This window comes from Saccostrea echinata, unplaced genomic scaffold, assembly GCF_033153115.1.
Source record: "Saccostrea echinata isolate AGI-Se365-2 ecotype Australia unplaced genomic scaffold, CSIRO_AGI_Sech_v1 ptg000054l, whole genome shotgun sequence".
Lineage (NCBI taxonomy): Eukaryota > Metazoa > Mollusca > Bivalvia > Ostreida > Ostreidae > Saccostrea > Saccostrea echinata.
Window position 1 is genome coordinate 51,256,674 of NW_026889803.1, and position 18,475 is coordinate 51,275,148.

Below are 18,475 nucleotides of genomic sequence, written 5' to 3' on the forward strand. Positions count from 1 at the left end.
CTTATCACAACAGGGAAAGCGAAGCAATCACACATTAAATACATATGTACTGGATACGATAAAACGTGATTCTGCATTTCATACGTGATATATAAAATATGACGGTATCGACTGAAAATTAAAAAAAAAAAAGGAAATTATAAATAATTACAAATCTACCATTCGATTCAAGTTTTCAGTGAAATTCAATTTTTCTATTCATTTACTATCATTACAATGACAGCGTGTCAGTTTGCTTGATCGACCGTAGTAAAATTTCGCAAATTGATTATCATATTCTTTATCAATTGGTGGATTTCAATTAAAGCAATACTACTTTGCATATGAAACACAGAATTCAGCAATACTACTAATAATACTGACCAATCACATTGAATGATTGTTTACAGTACGGCATTTGTAGTAAGCAGCAACACGTGGTCAGTCAAAGCCCATTTCCTGTCTCCCAAAAAGGATATGTCATATTTGGTTGTGATTTGACTGGATGTAGTTAATACTAGTATAAGTCCATTAAACAATACAAAATAGGAGCAGAGCAAACACGGACCTCCAAAACATCAGTGGGATCAGGTGCCATGGAGGTGTGAGCATCCCCTGCCGACCGGTCACACCCGCCGTGTGCTCCTTGTCATGATCGGGAAATTGCGAAAAAATCCGTCAACAATTCAGTCTGTAAATAATGGTCTAACAATTAGTATGAAAAACGTCAGTCAGCATTTGACTCAATGATAAATTGTATTTGCTGACAAGGTCATTGTATCGACCATAGAACTTACGAATTGATGACTTTAAACGAGACTGCTGATATTCTTGTTTCATCAACTTGTTTTTCAATAATTTACCTCGTTTTAGAAATTGTACATACGTAGATGATTTTTTTTAAATTTTTGCATAAAAAGATAAAACTTCATAGGTTGATGTGTTGGATGTATTGCCCCCTCCCCTCGTTTTTCGATCCAGTTCGCCTCCACAATGTTAATCTCAGCGAGATCCGTAGAGACTAAAAATTTTGGTCTGGTTTCTCTACGGATCTCAGACCAGTGTCACATTATCTCATTCGGGGTTTCGTGCCCGGACTTCGCCCGCTTGTTTCGATTAATACGGGCTGAAATGAATTAGCTGTCCGCTTCAACTTTTTGCTTTGGACATTCTTTTAATTCCCTATCACCATAAAACTTTCGTTTCTTACCTCTGAAAGGTTTAAACCAATCAAAATATAAAGTTGTTGATTTTTCATAGCAATAAGCTATTCGTTTAAACCTCCGATGCTGAAGAGTTCCAGCAATAGTCTGCTTCAAATACTTCGTTCTACTACTATTTCCTATAGAAATGAACCACTTATTTGATGGATTTAAACCTTTCAGAGGCAAGAAACGAAAGTTTTGTAATGGTTAAGGGGCATTTATGTAAACGCACTGAAGACCTTAAATAATGGAATGACCTGACTTCCCTTGGCATAGACTAGCCCAAGGTTATATAAAGCGAAGTTTTGGGGAAGTCAGGCATTCAGAAGTTAGCTGAAGAAGCCGACAGCTGAAACAGAAGCCGGCAAAAGAATAGTTAAATAAAGAAGTAGTAAGGGTAAGAATAGAAGCCATAGAATAGAAGCACCAGTGGTAAGTAATCCTAGGAAATTGATGTTAAGTTCTGGTTGTAGTAAATCTGAAGAAGATTGAAACACCCAGTTCTTTCCTATCAATAGGAACCTAGGAGGAGAAACACGGTGCAAGAATCATACCCAGTCCCCGTCTCTAGATAACAGGAAATATTTTTAATACTGTGTGATTTACCCTCAGACAGAGCGGTCTTATTAATCATTGCAATTATAAACTCAGACAGAGTAAGAGGAAAACTTAGTATCTATCTCTTGTAAGAACCTAATCATACACGTTACATTTTGGTGGTAGCCGGTCAAGGGATAGAGTACAAGGCGTTTTCTGATTAAATTTTTATTGTTGTCTGATTTACTTTGTATTAAATTTTTTAACATTTGTGATAGTACTGACATCAGGTACAGTGAATTAGTGATAACGGGTGCTTTAGAATTAGTATATTGACACCAGGTGCTGTGAACTCGGTACAGTGTTACACAGAGTTGTGAAACCAAGAGGCGATACCGGGTGCTATTGACACCGGGTGCTGGGAACTCGATGCAGTTTACCAAGTGCTGTAAAGCCAAGTAGTGATACCAGGTGTTGTGTACCAAGTGTAGGGTACCAGGTGTATTGTGTTTGGGTGTAGGGAATCAGATTTATTGATACTGGGCATTGTGTGTCAAGTGTAGGATACGTAGTTCTAATTTATAGAGTGCTAAACAATGAATATTTAGAATTAGACTAGTTCTTGTGATAATTGAATGAGTATGGACAATATGGAAGATGAGCTGTACGCTGATCTCAGTGCAGTTGATGCTAAGACAGAAAAACTGAGAGAAACATTAAAAAGGCAGAAGTCGACGCCCCAGACTACAAGGTCAAATGTAGTTCCAGACTCCGGGGTAGATGTTAGAGACAAACTATTAGAAAATAGTTTATATGAATTGACATCAAAATCGTCCAGTAACCGTGGCGCGGAGGGTGCATCTAATATGAGGGACACCATTGATCATGTTGATTACCCGTCATCAGGTTACGCGCTGTATGGAGAAGATGAGCACAGGGACATGAGAGGAGACAGTAAAGCCAGTAAATATGACTTGCTGAGGAAAAGTTCCATCAAACAGTCTGTGTTTTCCGAGACACGATCCACACTTGGTTTTTCTTGGTGTACTTCAGGTGCTACAACGACGACAACTAGTGTAACCTGGACAAAAGGGCCAGGTACCGGAACTGGCTCTCATATTGGGTACCATCAAAATCCAAATGTGAGTATGCAGGGCACACAAAGTAATGATAGAGGAGGTTCATATTGTAAAACTGTAATGAAACCAGCGACGGAACTGGGTCTTGGATAGACTATAAAGCTCACTTAGAGGCGAGCAGTGATATAAACATGTGGAATGCGCACCAGAAAAGTTTATATCTTGCAGCGTCATTGAGAGGACAAGCACAGACTGTCCTTGGTAATATGAAGGGAGGTATGGCTTGCACATATATGGATTTATGTGTTGCATTAGAAGATAGATTTGCACCAGCCAATCAAACAGAGCTGTATCGGGCAATGCTGAGAGATAAACGACAGAAGGCATCCGAAACGTTACCGGAGCTTGGTGAAAGTATAAGACGCTTGGCTCACCTAGCTTACCCGACAGCACCAAGAGAAGTTACCGAGATGATTGCCAAGGATCAGTTTGTTGATGCGTTGACAGATTTTGATATGCGCTTACGCATTCAACAATCAGGCCCTAGGTCTTTATATGGTGCTATACGTTTGGCGCTTGAAATTGAGGCTTTCTGTAGAGCCGAACGCCAACGTCGGCATAATGTCGGTTTTGCAAGAGGAGCAACTAGAGATCAGGAAAATATCAGAGAGTCTCATAAAAACTCAAGTGTGAGAGATGAAATGAAGCAGCTACGTAATGAACTGCAGGAATCATTAAGAAATTTAGAAAGGAAAATTGCAGACATGGCTGTAACGAAAGAGACTCCGAGACCACCTAGTTCTAATCAGTTATTGAAACCAGATGCTTTTCCATATAAATGTCACAACTGTGGAAAGCGTGGTCATAGAATTAAAGACTGTTGGGTAAAGAATAATCAAATTAGTGAGAGGGTACGGAAATCAGAGTCAAACGATTAATCAAAAAAAAAAAAGTCGCTCAGAGACTCAAACCCGAAACAAAAGCAATAAAGTTGTATCTTGTACAACTGCGGTCAAGCAAGGACAATCAATAAAGAATCTGGCTTATTCATCAAAGCTTTTGTGAATCATGTGCCATGCAATCTGTTGGTTGATACCGGGGCAACCTTGACAATTCTAGCAGACAGACTATACAATGCAATAGAGAACACAGGAGATTGTAGACTAGAACCTGTAAATCAAAGTATACGAGGGGCATTTGAAAAGTTCTGAGAACTGCTCGCTAAAATGTTAACTATTACACGGACGTTAAGAAGTTTGGTACCATTGAAAAGAGCTGGAAAATCTGCACCTATATTAACGTATTTTTTTACATTTATGACGTAATCACTCCAAAAATGACGTCAGAATCTCGAATGTTTAGCATACTGAAAAGTCGTGTTTTTTTGTCCATGAGAACATCGAAAAAGTGCTGTCAAAGGCTTCTTTGAAAAGATATTTCAAAGAAAATTTGTATGGAGGTAGAGTAAGACTGTAAAAATGATACAGTAAATCAGTAATTCCATATCTTATTTTTTTGCATGGTTAATAAGCACGGTAATTTTATCTTAGGCGTTCATAAAATATTTTTATTTATATGATATAGATGGATTTTCGGTCTATTATATAGCTCTCCCCTATATTAAATAAAAGATATTCTATATAAAATTGAAGTGTAACAATGCAGTTTTCCATAAATGTATTTTGAGTGTCAGGACTCTTACCGTTTACGAATAAGACGTACAAAAGTCTTCCCCCGGACTTGTTTCTGTGCGTATTTTTACATATTATTTCAACTTTGGCGATCCAAAACTCACTTTTGCTTTTGACTTTCGACTCAAAAAAAAAAAAATAAATCTGAGTTTCTTTGCTATGTACAATCTTATTTATTTTCCATGATTTAAAATTTTCGGACATATCGAGTTACGGCGGGGTCAGAACAACACCGGCGCCATTTTGGTTTTTACGAGAAAATATAGGACACCCTTCGCTTAACCTCTCTTGAGCTTGAAACGTTCCCGCAAAATTGGTTAAAACACCTGGCGAATTAATGCCAGCAAACTCTGTAACACCGTCCACTATTCTCCTGTTATCGTCAACTTTTTGATTTTCTCACAGCAGAGTCTTTTTTACCCAATATTTTGCACGAGATTCGATAACAACATGCTATGTTTGACACATTCTTAAACCATCTCAGAACTATAGGAGCTCCTAATTATATAACTTCATATGATAGACTGTAGTCTATGTAAACATTTTTCCAACTGGCAGTTGTGTCCTTTAGCTTGCATCCGAGTAATGAACAAAAGTTGACTTTACAATTTTACTTCACTGAAATTGTGTCTCTTGTTACGTCATTTTTATGGTCATTATGCTAGACATTCGAGATTCTGACGTCATTTTCGGAGTTATTACGTAATAAAAATTACAAAGTGACGTCACAATATGTGTATATTTTTGTGATCTGTCCAATGATATCAAATTCAGTAATTTTCCTTATAAGGATAATATTTTATCAAACAGTTCTCAGAACTTTTCAAATGTCCCTCGTACTAGGTGCAGATGGAACACCCTTGAAGGTCCGAGGAAGAGGGGATTTTTCACTGCGACTTGGAAATGGTGAATTTGGTTGCCATGCTGTTATAGCAAATATTAAAGCTGATGGTATTCTGGGTCTAGATTTCCTGAAGTCTTGCAAATGCTTGTTAGACGTATCTGAAAAGAAAATATATGTTCATGAAGTGGAACATGAATTGCAGCTAAAAGGACATATTGGATGTTTGCGCGTTAATAAATCAGAGATGATATCCAGACTTACTGGAAGGGAAGTAACATGTTCAGATCAGGTATCACATCTTAAGATGGTAACAAAGAGGCCAAAGTTGTAAAATCAGGGAAAAGCCAAAGCAATAGTGGCCAAACCTGGTATCAGTCCCACTGAAAATTTGGCTTGTAGTGCGTCTGAGAGTAACAAAAGAAAGTTTAAATGTGAGCAGTGTGTTCTAATATTCAGCAAGAAGACCGTTCTTACAAGACATATTAATAGAGTACATTCCCGGAAAGAGACAGTTGAAACAGGGGAGTCAGTGCCAGTGGAGAAAGCTAAGAGAAAGTCCCCTGAATGTGCAGATGAGGATTGGAAGGAAGAAAGGACGCATAGAAAGAGGACTGCTCCCTGTCTACCAGGAGTGAAAAGACGAGCTGTAGAAACAGTTACCAGAGGTTTATCTGAGGCTAAACAGACAGTGAGCAAAGGAGCAGCACTGTCCTTGCTGTGTAACAACTGACGTAACACAGACAGAGCTAAAGGTGGATACAGCCAGGACCAAGAGTCATCAGAAAACAATACGTGTACTGAAGAAATATCAGAAGGATGGCGAATCAGTAGAAAGACTAGAAGAAGACATTTGGTTTGACTGAACAATCTAAATGATATGTATATTGTGATTCTATGCAGTTACTGCCTGGTAACCTAATTTTGTTGCATGTGTTAAAAAGGACCTTTTGTAATAATAGTTTCTTATAACGTGTTTCTTGAATACAAGATAGTTTCAGGATTGTAAAAAAAAAATCTTTAGTTTTAAATCAAATCACATGCGGGACGCATGATATCAGAGGCGTGGGTAATGTAATGGTTAAGGGGCATTTCTATAAACGCACTGAAGACCTCAAATAATGGAATGACCTGACTTCCCTTGGCATAGACTAGCCCAAGGTTATATAAAGCGAAGTTTTGGGGAAGGCATTCAGAAGTTAGCTGAAGAAGCCGACAGCTGAAACAGAAGCCGGCAAAAGAATAGTTAAATAAAGAAGTAGTAAGGGTAAGAATAGAAGCACCAGTGGTAAGTAATCCTAAGGAATTGATGTTAAGTTCTGGGTGTAGTAAATCTGAAGAAGATTGAAACACCCAGTTCTTTCTTATCAATAGGAACCTAGGAGGAGAAACACGGTGCAAGAATCATACCCAGTCCCCGTCTCTAGATAAGAGGAAAAATTTTTAATACTGTGTGATTTACCCTCAGACAGAGCGGTCTTATTAATCATTGCAATTATAAACTCAGACAGAGTAAGAGGAAAACTTGGTATCTATCTCTTGTAAGAACCCAATCATACACGTTACAGTTTTATGGTGATAGGGAATTAAAAGGGTGTCCAAAGCAAAAAGTTGAAGCGGACAGTTAATTCATTTCAACCCGTATTAATCGAAACAAGCGGTCGAAGTCCGGGCACGAAACCCCGAATGAGATACATGTAATGTGACACCAGACCAAAATTTTTAGTCTCTACGGATCTCGCTGAGATTACTACAATGCCAAATGCTTGCCGATGCTCCTCAAAATCTTTTAATATGTAGTGCTGTTTGGAACTGTAGAAAGGTAAATAAATTAATAAATTATGAGTAAAATATATGGTATTTAACGGATACCATGATTTTGACGGGGGACGCACATAATACAAGAAATAATACCCGAAGCGAGGACGAAAAGGTGGCGGTGTAAATCATCATGTTTTTTTTTTATTACAGTGCTTGCATGGATCTGTAGCTCTATGGTATATCTGTCCGAATTTACTCAACCAGAGAGCTATATATTTCTGCAGCTAAGGAATTCAGAGTTATAAACCTTGACTTGTTATAGTGCCTGTGTCTGTCATAGAATTTAGTATGGCATGCCGATTGCATCAAAATTATTTCTTGCACGACCTTAAACAAAAATCATACGAGTAAGTAAAAACTTACACAAAGTGAACTAAATACACACGAAGTTATTGAAATTTACACAAACTATAGAAAACTGTACAATTAACAAAAATATTTACACGATAAAGTGAGAATTTAAAATTACACAATCGTAAAAACAAAAACTGCACGAGTGAGAATACAACGGAACTGTAACGATATTGTAAGACCAAATTCAAGAAGACATACAAGATGAACTTAATAATCTGTGACTTGGCTACACATGTATATTTATTTACAATGCAGATTTTGACAATAATAAATTTGCACACGGTAATAAAACAAAGATTTCTTGAGGTTTGTATTCATCATAATTATGTTTTCTTCTATTTATTCGTAGTCATGCTTGAAGTAAAACAAGACATGGTTGATGCCATTGATACACATGTACAATATTGCTATAAAGCAATCCTTTTAATTACTTTTACATGTATACGTACAAAATACAAATTGCATAGATTAGGCTTTTTTACTCATAATCTGAATTTTTAAAAGTTTTGGATATGCACATGAATAGTGTTTTAAAAAGTGGATCTTGTATCAAATATGTTCCTTGAATGTTATTGAAGAATATTTAAGGTCTTCCGTTTCCAACGGAAGACCTTCTACTGATTGTACTGATTAAGATTATTCTTTTTTTTTTTTTTCCTAGACGCCAACTTCGAAGCTTCATATCTTCCTCATTTCTGAACAGATTTTGTTCAAATTTTCAGAGCTTTTAGACTTTACAAAACACTCTCAGAATACTGTAATACAATTCGGAAATTACCTTCTGTTCACGAGTTATTCCCCTTTGATTGAAATTTTTATGCCTCTGGTTTCCAGACAAAGGCTCGGAAACTGTAATAATTGGAGCACAATACCATTTGAAATTGAAAAGAAGAAGCATTGAAGTTGTGCACATCGGTTTTTCTTTCTTGATTTTTGCATTAAAAATGGCGCTAGAGAGGGGTCAAAATTTAGAACGCGAAAAAGAGCAAAAATTTTGACATATTTTCCTTTATATCTTTAAAACTAAAAATAATTTGTTAAAACATGTAGAATAAAAGTTGTGCATAATTGCAAGGGCTTTCATATTATACCATTTAAAAGGGGCTGGCCCCTATAATTCGGGATCCTGGGCCCTTAAAAGTTTTTGCTTTATAACTCAAAAACGGTAAATATTTCGATCTGGATCTTGGGAACAAAATTGTTCTTTTACACCTTTTTGATCTAATGAAAATGTTGTTTTGTTCGAGTATACCATGGGTATTGCGTAATACGTATTAGAAAGCAGGCCAGGTAAACAGGTAACGTTTTTCATTCGGCAAGGAAATCAGACCTCTTCATGTGTATAACTTAAACAGACTTGCTATCAATAATATACCCTGCGGTATTTAATGTTAATTTTCTTTTTAATAAGGTTTAAAACGTGGTTTATGGTTCACTATTAAATTATTTATTACAATTTGTCTTTCTTTTCTTCTTTTTCTTCTTAAATTAGATTAATAGTGTTCAAAAGCGGAGAATATTAAATCTATCTTTCTACGTTTATTATTACAACAAACTTTGTAAGTGATTTTAAACTGTATGCATTGAATAATTCACGATCATTAGCTGTATGCATATTACGGTCTCCATGTTCAGCTCGATATTTAGTTATGTAACCCAACGCGCGAATCCCACGCTGTTGATCGAGGTCACCAGTGTACTAGCCACCTGTGGCCATAAACAAAGCTAGTATTTGTGATCGCATATAATGTCAATTTTGTACAAAGAGCTATTAATTAATGGAAAGTTATGTTTTTAATTATATCGAATCAGTAAGATTACTTTACCGATCTTTTATAATCTTAATTCCAAACACTGGTGCATAAAAATCATTTTAAATTTTAATCGCTGTTTTTGTCTGTTCACGCATCAATACATTTAAAAAAGTATTGCTCTATCCCGTGTTGTTGTATTTTAATTCATCTGCAATTGTAATTGAATGGGGGCTTCGGTAAATAATTGTAATTACTACGCATGCTACGCACATATTATTTTTACCATCACTCTTGTGAATGTCCATTTATTATTTATAGAATTAAATAAACATTAACATAAATAAAAATTCCTTCAAATATACAAGTCATGTATTTGTAATATAGCAAACAGTTTCATCCATCTCTGCCGCTTTGTGTCTTAGGTGTTGTAGTCCAGTCCTCGTTTACATACACGTGGCCACAGAGAGCCGCGGGCACCTCGATGTTGAAATACATTGTGTACTCTGATAGTTGCTCTACACAGCACAAACAACTAACGTGTACATGCAGTGTAGTAATTGGCAAAGATTGTTTGAAAAATATAAACTCGCATGTGTTCGCTACGAAGCATTCATTTTAAAATTTTATTTACATGTAGATACCTTATAAGAACAAAATAAAGTAAATATATAACACCTAGAACAATGTTTAAAAATTAAAATACAAATAGCGTGTGCTCGGAAGGGAAGATGGCTTAAAAGGGTGTGTCTGTGAATGCTTAGATCTAGCAACACACTTCGCAAAGTTAAGCATACTTGTGTCCAAATCCTTTAAAAGTGGGGGAAATCCCCAATCCTCGCACCCTTCCTTTTTGAATCTAAAAATATATACCATACTGAGAGTTGTATATAGAGCGGGAATGTTATTTTATTAGTCCTTAAAGGCACAACTTAAGAAATGACTTATAATTTTTTTTTAGATAAGATTGTTTCGTGATAAAGCTGTGATAAATCTTAGGAACTTCTAAAGTTATAACTTAGGCATATCTTAAGATAACTTAGGAAACGTTTTTGAAACAGGCATGTCAAGCATTTAGTCAGATCTATTACGACATCCATATTACCATATAAGAGAATGAAATTTTGTTTCGTATATAAAGTGGTTATTACAAATATGCGTGTTACAAAAATGTATGTTGAAATCTTCAAAAGCTATCGAATTATTTACTTCTCGCAACAAATATTGATTTGGTTCTAAAGAAATTGATTTCCGATTCACAATTTATCTGCATGCGACATTTTTTTTAAAATCAGAAATGGTCAAATGAACATGATGAATGAATTAAGCGTAGAAAATTAGGGTGGGACATGCCAGACGTGCGGTAATCATATAAAGCCATAAGAATAATTCTGCAATAGGAAAACTTCAGCTATTATTCTTATTTTGAAATGTTTAACTAGCTTGCGTGAAGAAAGAAATCTTTCATTTTCTGGGTAAACATTTTTTGTCTCTGATTTTCATTCTAGTTGTTTTTTTAGTCATATCGGATCTTTCAAATTATTTCATCTTATCTATGTTGGTCATGTTGGTGATATACTAATTAAATTATTGTGGCCGAAATTACAAGAGATCCATTGCGTGTGAACCAGCGACCTGCGTTCGTAAACTAAACATCTTTTCGTCGTTTAATGTTGAAACATACACTATATTAAATTTTAAAAAAAAGTTAGCAAAATATAAATCAGTCTTTAACTGCATTTAACTGCGTTTCACATATACCCGGGTTTTGTGTTTGTTTACAATTATGTAACCTAATTATGTAGCCGAGGAAGCAGCTATGAGTGCTCATACACAAAACATTGTAGTTCTATATTCATTTTGCTGACACAATGATTTACGGAAAATTATTTTTTAAATCATACCGGGTCATTCAATTAAATTATTTATTCTTATCTTAATTTGATTTAATTTAAATCCAAAACATTCTATTAAGGACGTATAAAGGTCCCCGATTTCATGAATCCTAATCTTTAAACTGCATACATGTACATGTATTTAATAAACGATTTATTTCTCAATTACATGTATGTGTTATTATATGTTTAATTTCGGAGATTCATTGCGTGTAGTTAATTCTGCAGATAATTCTAACTTGACACACAAGGTTTGCACACAAGAATTCAAAAGAGATATATTTTGAAAACAATAAGACGCATTGCTTAACACTTTTACATTATTTTCTTTTTAAAATGGCTATCTTTATGATTACACCAACTCTGAACATGCTATGTGAAAAACTCTGTCGTCTATAGTTTTGTAACTCCAGCATATGACAAGTACATGTGCTTTTATTAAACTCCCAATTTTCCATTAATGCCCACAAAATCTACCTATAGCTTAAGATCGATAATATACCGCCCGACAATCATACAAAAATAAAACAATAGCTGCTGATTTGATTGACAGGCCAGCAATCAGTGCTATACCTGATACTGTAGTCAGAGTTTGCATGCTTAGAAAGCAATTACACGTACCTGATCACGCGTCAAACGCTTTCATGTACCGCTTGAAAAGTCGCTTTGTATACACTCTGGTAAAAACTTATATATTTGTTGGTAATTATATTTCACAAAATAATTGAGAGAAGAGAATTAAATTTTGAGTTCATTATTTTTATTTTCACTGCTGTTTTGTACATTGTACTTGTACGCGATATGTCGCCCAAGATAACTGTACAGCTTTCCGAAGAAAAAAAAAATTGGCGTCTATTCGAGCCCCTTTTCGCCTTCAATGTCCTCTTCAAAACATGCCTGTTTACAGAGAAGAGATCATAATATTCAATAAAATATTTCATTTTATATGTAATTTGATTTGTATGTATAAGTATCTGAAAGGCTATATTGTGCTGAATTTTTTAAAATACATGTTTTATGTAATACATATTTTTTAGCATACGATAAAATATCGGCAAAACTATAAGCTTAATTATTTCTAATGTCCAGAACTGTGTAACCTAAAATCCATGCATTTAAGAAGTATGTTAACTTTTTATAATTTAATTCCACTTGCACGCGCGGTTCAAAAGAAAAAAAAATGTACAAGGAGTACATATACATGGACTTGAATATAACAAATTTATTAGCACACATCTAATGATGAAAATGAACATAATTGATAATACACTTTTACAACTTTATTTCAATGATAAGTTATTCTAAAATTTTACTTCAAATGTCAGAAAGGCCAGCACAGCCAAAATACTCATAATTGTCTCTGTTTTGATTACAATGTCAATCACAATAACTCTTTTCTTTAGATCCCTTTATTTCTTATTTGCACATAGTTACATGAAATCCATGCACGGCGCTACACCTGTCAATCAGAATTGTAAACTCCGGATTCCACGGAAACATTTCCCATGTGGTGTAAAATATTCTTTAGGTCAATTCTAATTTTACGCTTTTATAGATACAGTGTAATATTTCGAAACAACGTTTTAATTAAGGCTGAAGATGCATGCTGTGAATTTATCAAACCTGCAGTCCTAACTGACGATTCGTTCTTACATGTATATTATAATCAATCAGAGAGTCCAGTATTTGTGAAAAATTTTGATTGAGATTTCACTTTCCCTTTAGGATAAAACGATTGATTAAATAGATTATGCATATGAGATGGATACCTGTACTACAATATGTACATATAAATGTATACTTTTCACTTTGTAACAAGAATCTGTTATTGACAATTAAAAGTGAAGAGTTTAGGTAAAAGACTTTGACAAATGACAAGTTATTCCTTCTTAGTCACTATATAGCTTAGAGCTATATGGTCGTGCCCCCCCCCCCTCCCCGCAATTATGGTTTTATTTTTTATTTTTTGCTAAGATATATAAAAAATTGATTGATTGTGCCCCGTCCCAGAAAAAATGAAATTGCTTTCTACAGGCTTAAGTCAGAACATGATTTCATAATGATAGTACCTTTATCAAAATATTTCTACCCCTACGATTCGTAGTCGTGGTTTCGAATACCACCACGTCGCCCGCCTGGCGCAGTGGTTTGAGCGTTTGCTCTAGAGTCGCGGAGTAAGGAGTTAATCTTTACGTCGCGGGTTCGACTCCCTGTGCGGGACATGGAGACCGGTCCTTTGCATGAGACCGTATAAACCGAGATCCCGTGTAGCAGTAGATGCTGGCACGAAAGAGATCCCTCACTGCTCAATGGCCTTGAGTGTCGAGTATAGGTCTGAATTTGCAGCCCTCCACCGGCAAGTGGTGGCGTTTCCATACATGTATATGAGTGAAAAATCTCGACGGGAACGTTAACACACAAACAAACAAACAATTTCACTACAGAACGTGGAGTGTGGTCCTTCGGATGAGGCCGTATAAACCGAGGTCCCGTGTAGCAGTAGGTGCCGACATGAAAAAAATCCCCCACTGCTCAATGGCCTTGAGTGTCGAGTATAGGTCTGAATTTGCAGCCCTCCACTGGCAAATGCTGGCAGCTCAAGGGACGTTAAACAACAAAGAGACAATCAAACAAACATTTTTGTGTCGCCTGCAGAGTAGAGCAGCACTTAGCGATCAATTTACCTGGCGTCTGTCTTGCTGTCCGTCCGTCTGTCACACCTTATATCTCGAGAATTGTAAGAGGTATGGATTTGATAATTTGCACATATAGCTTGACACTATGGCTTTTGTATTTTTCCATGGCTTCCGATCTAGATATCCTTGAACTTGACCTTTGACCTACTTTTCAAAATAACCAATAATGCCGATATACAACTTCATTTTGATATTTATGAAGTAAGTCTATGCCATTTAGAATGTGCACTGTTTGTCATAATACTAGCGTTACAGTCCACTTGACCTTGACCTTTGACCTATTTTGTAAAATATACTGCGGAAGGTTAAATTTAACTTATGTCTTTTGAAATTACAGAGGCAGGGTTTGATAATTAACAGTTATACATGTTTATGAGCTCATGACAATGTATTTTGACACTGTATGAAATAAAGGAAACCACAAAAACTGAAATTTAAGTACTATGAAAATACAACGGGATCGGTATTCCAAAATGGATGGTGTAGACTGACAATTGCTGATATGATAGACTGAAGCCTCTTTCGAAGGATTGTTGAAATCACATACTTAAATAATTTATATATAATTATTTATAATAAAGGAGATGGGTGAACATAGCGTGCAAAAAGCCTATAGCTTCAGATATATAAAAAATCATGTTCAGTTTGTGAATTTAGTATTTAGAGTAAAGTTCTCATTATTGAAATTTATGAAATTACGATAAATAAAACTTTTCTGAGGAAAAATTTCTCGGCAAAATTTATTCTTTTATTAAAAAAATAAATATGTGGTATTCATGGGGTTCGAACCCTGGCAATAAAAATCCTGAGTATTATTTTCTTTCGAGACTAGCACGCTAACCACTAGACTACACAAGTCCTGATGAAGAATGGCATTTAAATCATGTTTGTGATATGACCCTTGACTTAATGGACTTCAAGTATTTCTCGAAAAGATGCGAATGTTATGTCATAAAAGTATATTTTTAAGGTATAGTGGGTCATTGCTCCATATTTTTGGTAACCAAAAAAAATATATTTTTATGCAAACTTTGAGGATTAACTTTCAAAAAGGTGGAGCGAAGACCCACTCATATCGAAAAATAGCATTATAGTATGAGAAAATGACTCTTTTTGCCCGCTTTAGTGTGTGTCTAATATTTCCCAGGCAAATAATTTCAATCTTTTAGGGATTTTTGCAAATTATAGAGATTTTATATAAAGTATATTTTAATGTTAGACGAAATATCAAGGAAAATTTTGATATAATTGAAATTTAATTTTTCATCTTCATGTTTGTCACACTATAGGCTTATCGCTCGTCATATTCACCCATCTCCTTTATTCAAATTTCATTAATATCCATTTTGGCTTTCAGGGGTTAAGGATTTGCATTTCTATTTGATTGTTAGATTCTATCACAGTCTTACTGTCCCTGGATTTTTTTTTTTTTTGGCATGAACTATATTCAATGCCGTAGCAAATAAATTGCTGATAACTTTTAGACTTAGTTACATCTTTATTGAAGCTAAAACCATGCGTTCCTGGGAACACTCTAGTTCTGTAAGAAATCGGCAAAGATAATTAAGCAGAGATTTTTGATGAATAAAATGGTTTTTTTAACATGTATGGTCTGCGTTATAAAACATGATGTGATAGGGTAACGTAATGCATCTTGTACACGTACTCAAGGACACCGACGTTTTTCAATATCGAAATTGGACATAAAACATATTTACAATAAAATTTGAAGCCAGCGAGTTAAAAGTAATAAATTACAATTATATGGAAACGAAATGAAAAAAAAAAACATGTGTAAACTTGTCAAGTTGGAAACACTCTGAATGGGTATTGTTGATATCATACAGACTGTGTCATGGCCTTGACTCAAGTTTAAGGTCACTAAGAACAAGATGCTTTTACTGGATGTGTGGTCTGAAAGAACAGATGTTAACTTGTCAAGTCGGTAACACAGATAGGTTTGCGTCAGAGCCAGAGTGTGTCATGGCTTGATGCAAGGTCATCTGGACAAGTTCAAGGTCACGAAAGAGAAAGTGTACATTATTTTATTGTCTTTCTACTGGCGAAGCATTGCAAGTTGATAGTCCCTTAAAAGATTATTAATCATCTTAGAATATGGCATGACCTTGACTCAAGGTCACTGCTCCAACGGAAGACCTATTCGTTGCTCTGCAACGAGCTGGGCTCTAGTTTCATTTTATAATTATACAGTCATGTTCTTTTTATAATGGCCATAGATTTGGGCAAAAAAGTGTTATTACAAGAAACTAAGTGTCTGGAAAATGATTAAAATTTTATGCATACGAATTCGAAATGTAAAGAGATTTTGTTATCTTGGAAAAAAATTGTCAAACGTCGAGCTCCATAAAGAACGTGATTTATTTGCATTTTTCAAGAGTGATAAAACACGTTCTATGTTCTTTCTATTTATTATCATATCCATTCCCATTTCTTATTTGTACCATTGTGCGTTGATGTATTTAGTAATTCACAATGTTTTAAAATTTCTGATGTGTCATTATGGTCCAACGATTTGAAACTTTAATAAATACATAGATTCAAATGTTGTGACTCCAATCGATCCACGAACCAGATCCGCCACTAATTATATGTTTACCGGTGCTAGGATCATTAAAGTAGAGTTTTGTTATTTCATTTGGACAAATCTTAAGTAACAAAACACAAAACCGCATGTGTATAAAGCACATCAGAGTATATATATTCTCCCTTTATCTGGTCCTTTTTATTAAACGTGAAAACGTTTATCAAGTAATCGCCATTACGAATGATGGTTATGCTTACCATTATAGAAATGTCTTGATTTTTATCATGATGAAAATATGCGATATCATGGGCTAAAGATATCCAACCAAAATTGATATATATTTTATAAGTAAAGTAGAAATAAAATATTTTTAATGTTTGACTTTAAATACATACTGTGTATATCTAAGGTCAGGTAATCCCCTTTTTAAGTTTTTTGAAAAAAAAATATATATCCAGCCAACTGAATAATCACCTATGACTAAATGAAAAAAAAAATCTGTCCAAATGAATTCATAATTAGTACAAATGAAAAGTACCAAAAAAAAATTCTACAATTTATTATTATAATCTGCAATAATTCTGCCATCATTTTCATGAAGAATCCCCTTATTATGCATGTGTTAATTTTATTTCATACAAGAACTTTCCGTTAAAGTTGTATCATTCTATAAGTTAGAGAATTTTCAAAGGCCATAGCGCGTTTATTTAAAAAAAAAAAATCCACCTCTTTTTTTTTTTTTTTAAATCAAGATCATAGTCAGCTGTACTGTTTAATAATAGGAATTTAGAGTTTGCAGTGTTTTGTCTTAAAATATTACTTTTAGTTCGGAGTCGAGTGCATCAGATGCAATGGTACCTTTTTACCCCGCATTATAGCACATATGTCCGGTATCATATAATACCTCTATATTTTGGCTAGGATCAATATAAGAAAAACATAATATCTCCGAACAGCTTTACATTTCACAAGAAAACATTTCATTCGTTCTATTGGCATTATAGCTAGAAATCGGATCGAACTTAAGCCTTTAGCAAAGAAACATGCATGTCATCGACCAACGCCATTTTCTCTCGATTACATAAGTTCGTATAAAGAGTTCGTTTGTGCATTTTATACCCATTAATCGTGTAAAACAAAAAAACTCGGATTCGTGTATTTTTCGTTATGTTTGTGTTAAAACCTTTCAAACTATGTCCAATTTTTACCGATACGTGCATTTTTATTTTACTCGTGTATATTTTTCATCAAGCCCGTGTTTTAAATCGTGATCATTGTGCAGAAAATAATTTTGATGGAATCGGCATGCCATACTTTAGACCTCGTGTCATTTTTCTCAATCTCCCTTGCAGAGTTGTCGTTCGTTACTCTCTCAGACACCTCTGCAATGGGCTCACGTCAAGATTTTTGACATAAGGTAAAAAACATGATATTCCAAGAATTATTTCAAATTAAACTGATATTCCTAGAGCTACTTAGAAAATATATACCTTAAAAGATACACACTAGTGCAGGAATTTAATTATAATGATTAAAACAAACGCACTATTTCTTGTGTTTAACATTGTGATATACGCGAGCCAACGACAGAGGTGAATGTATGAGCCGATGGTAGAGAGTGCATTTTTCTATGATGAAAATTGAACCCCGGTCATCTTTCCATGGGGGTCAATATTCAATATACACCGGCTTTCGTACTTCACAATTGTTCAAAGTACCTTCGGGTTGTGAACACTATAGTTTTGGACACAGTTGTGTTCATCTTAATCACGTGCCTTTTCCATTTTAAAATGTCACATGATCGTTAACATATTTGAATTAAAAAACAAACAAACAAACAAATAAATAATTTTTCCTACTAGAGTACTAACTTTATATTTTTTTGCAGTTTTGCTCTGCGATAATACTATCGTCGTCATTCTCTGTGATTTCTTGTTACCGTCTTCCTTGGAAGACGGTATACAGAGTTGAAGTATTTTACAGTCTTCGGACTATGCCTTTCCTCTCTTTTGTGATTGGCAGAAATTGCATGATGAGAAAATTTGCCATTATTTCATTGGCTGAAATGCTGTTCAAGGCAA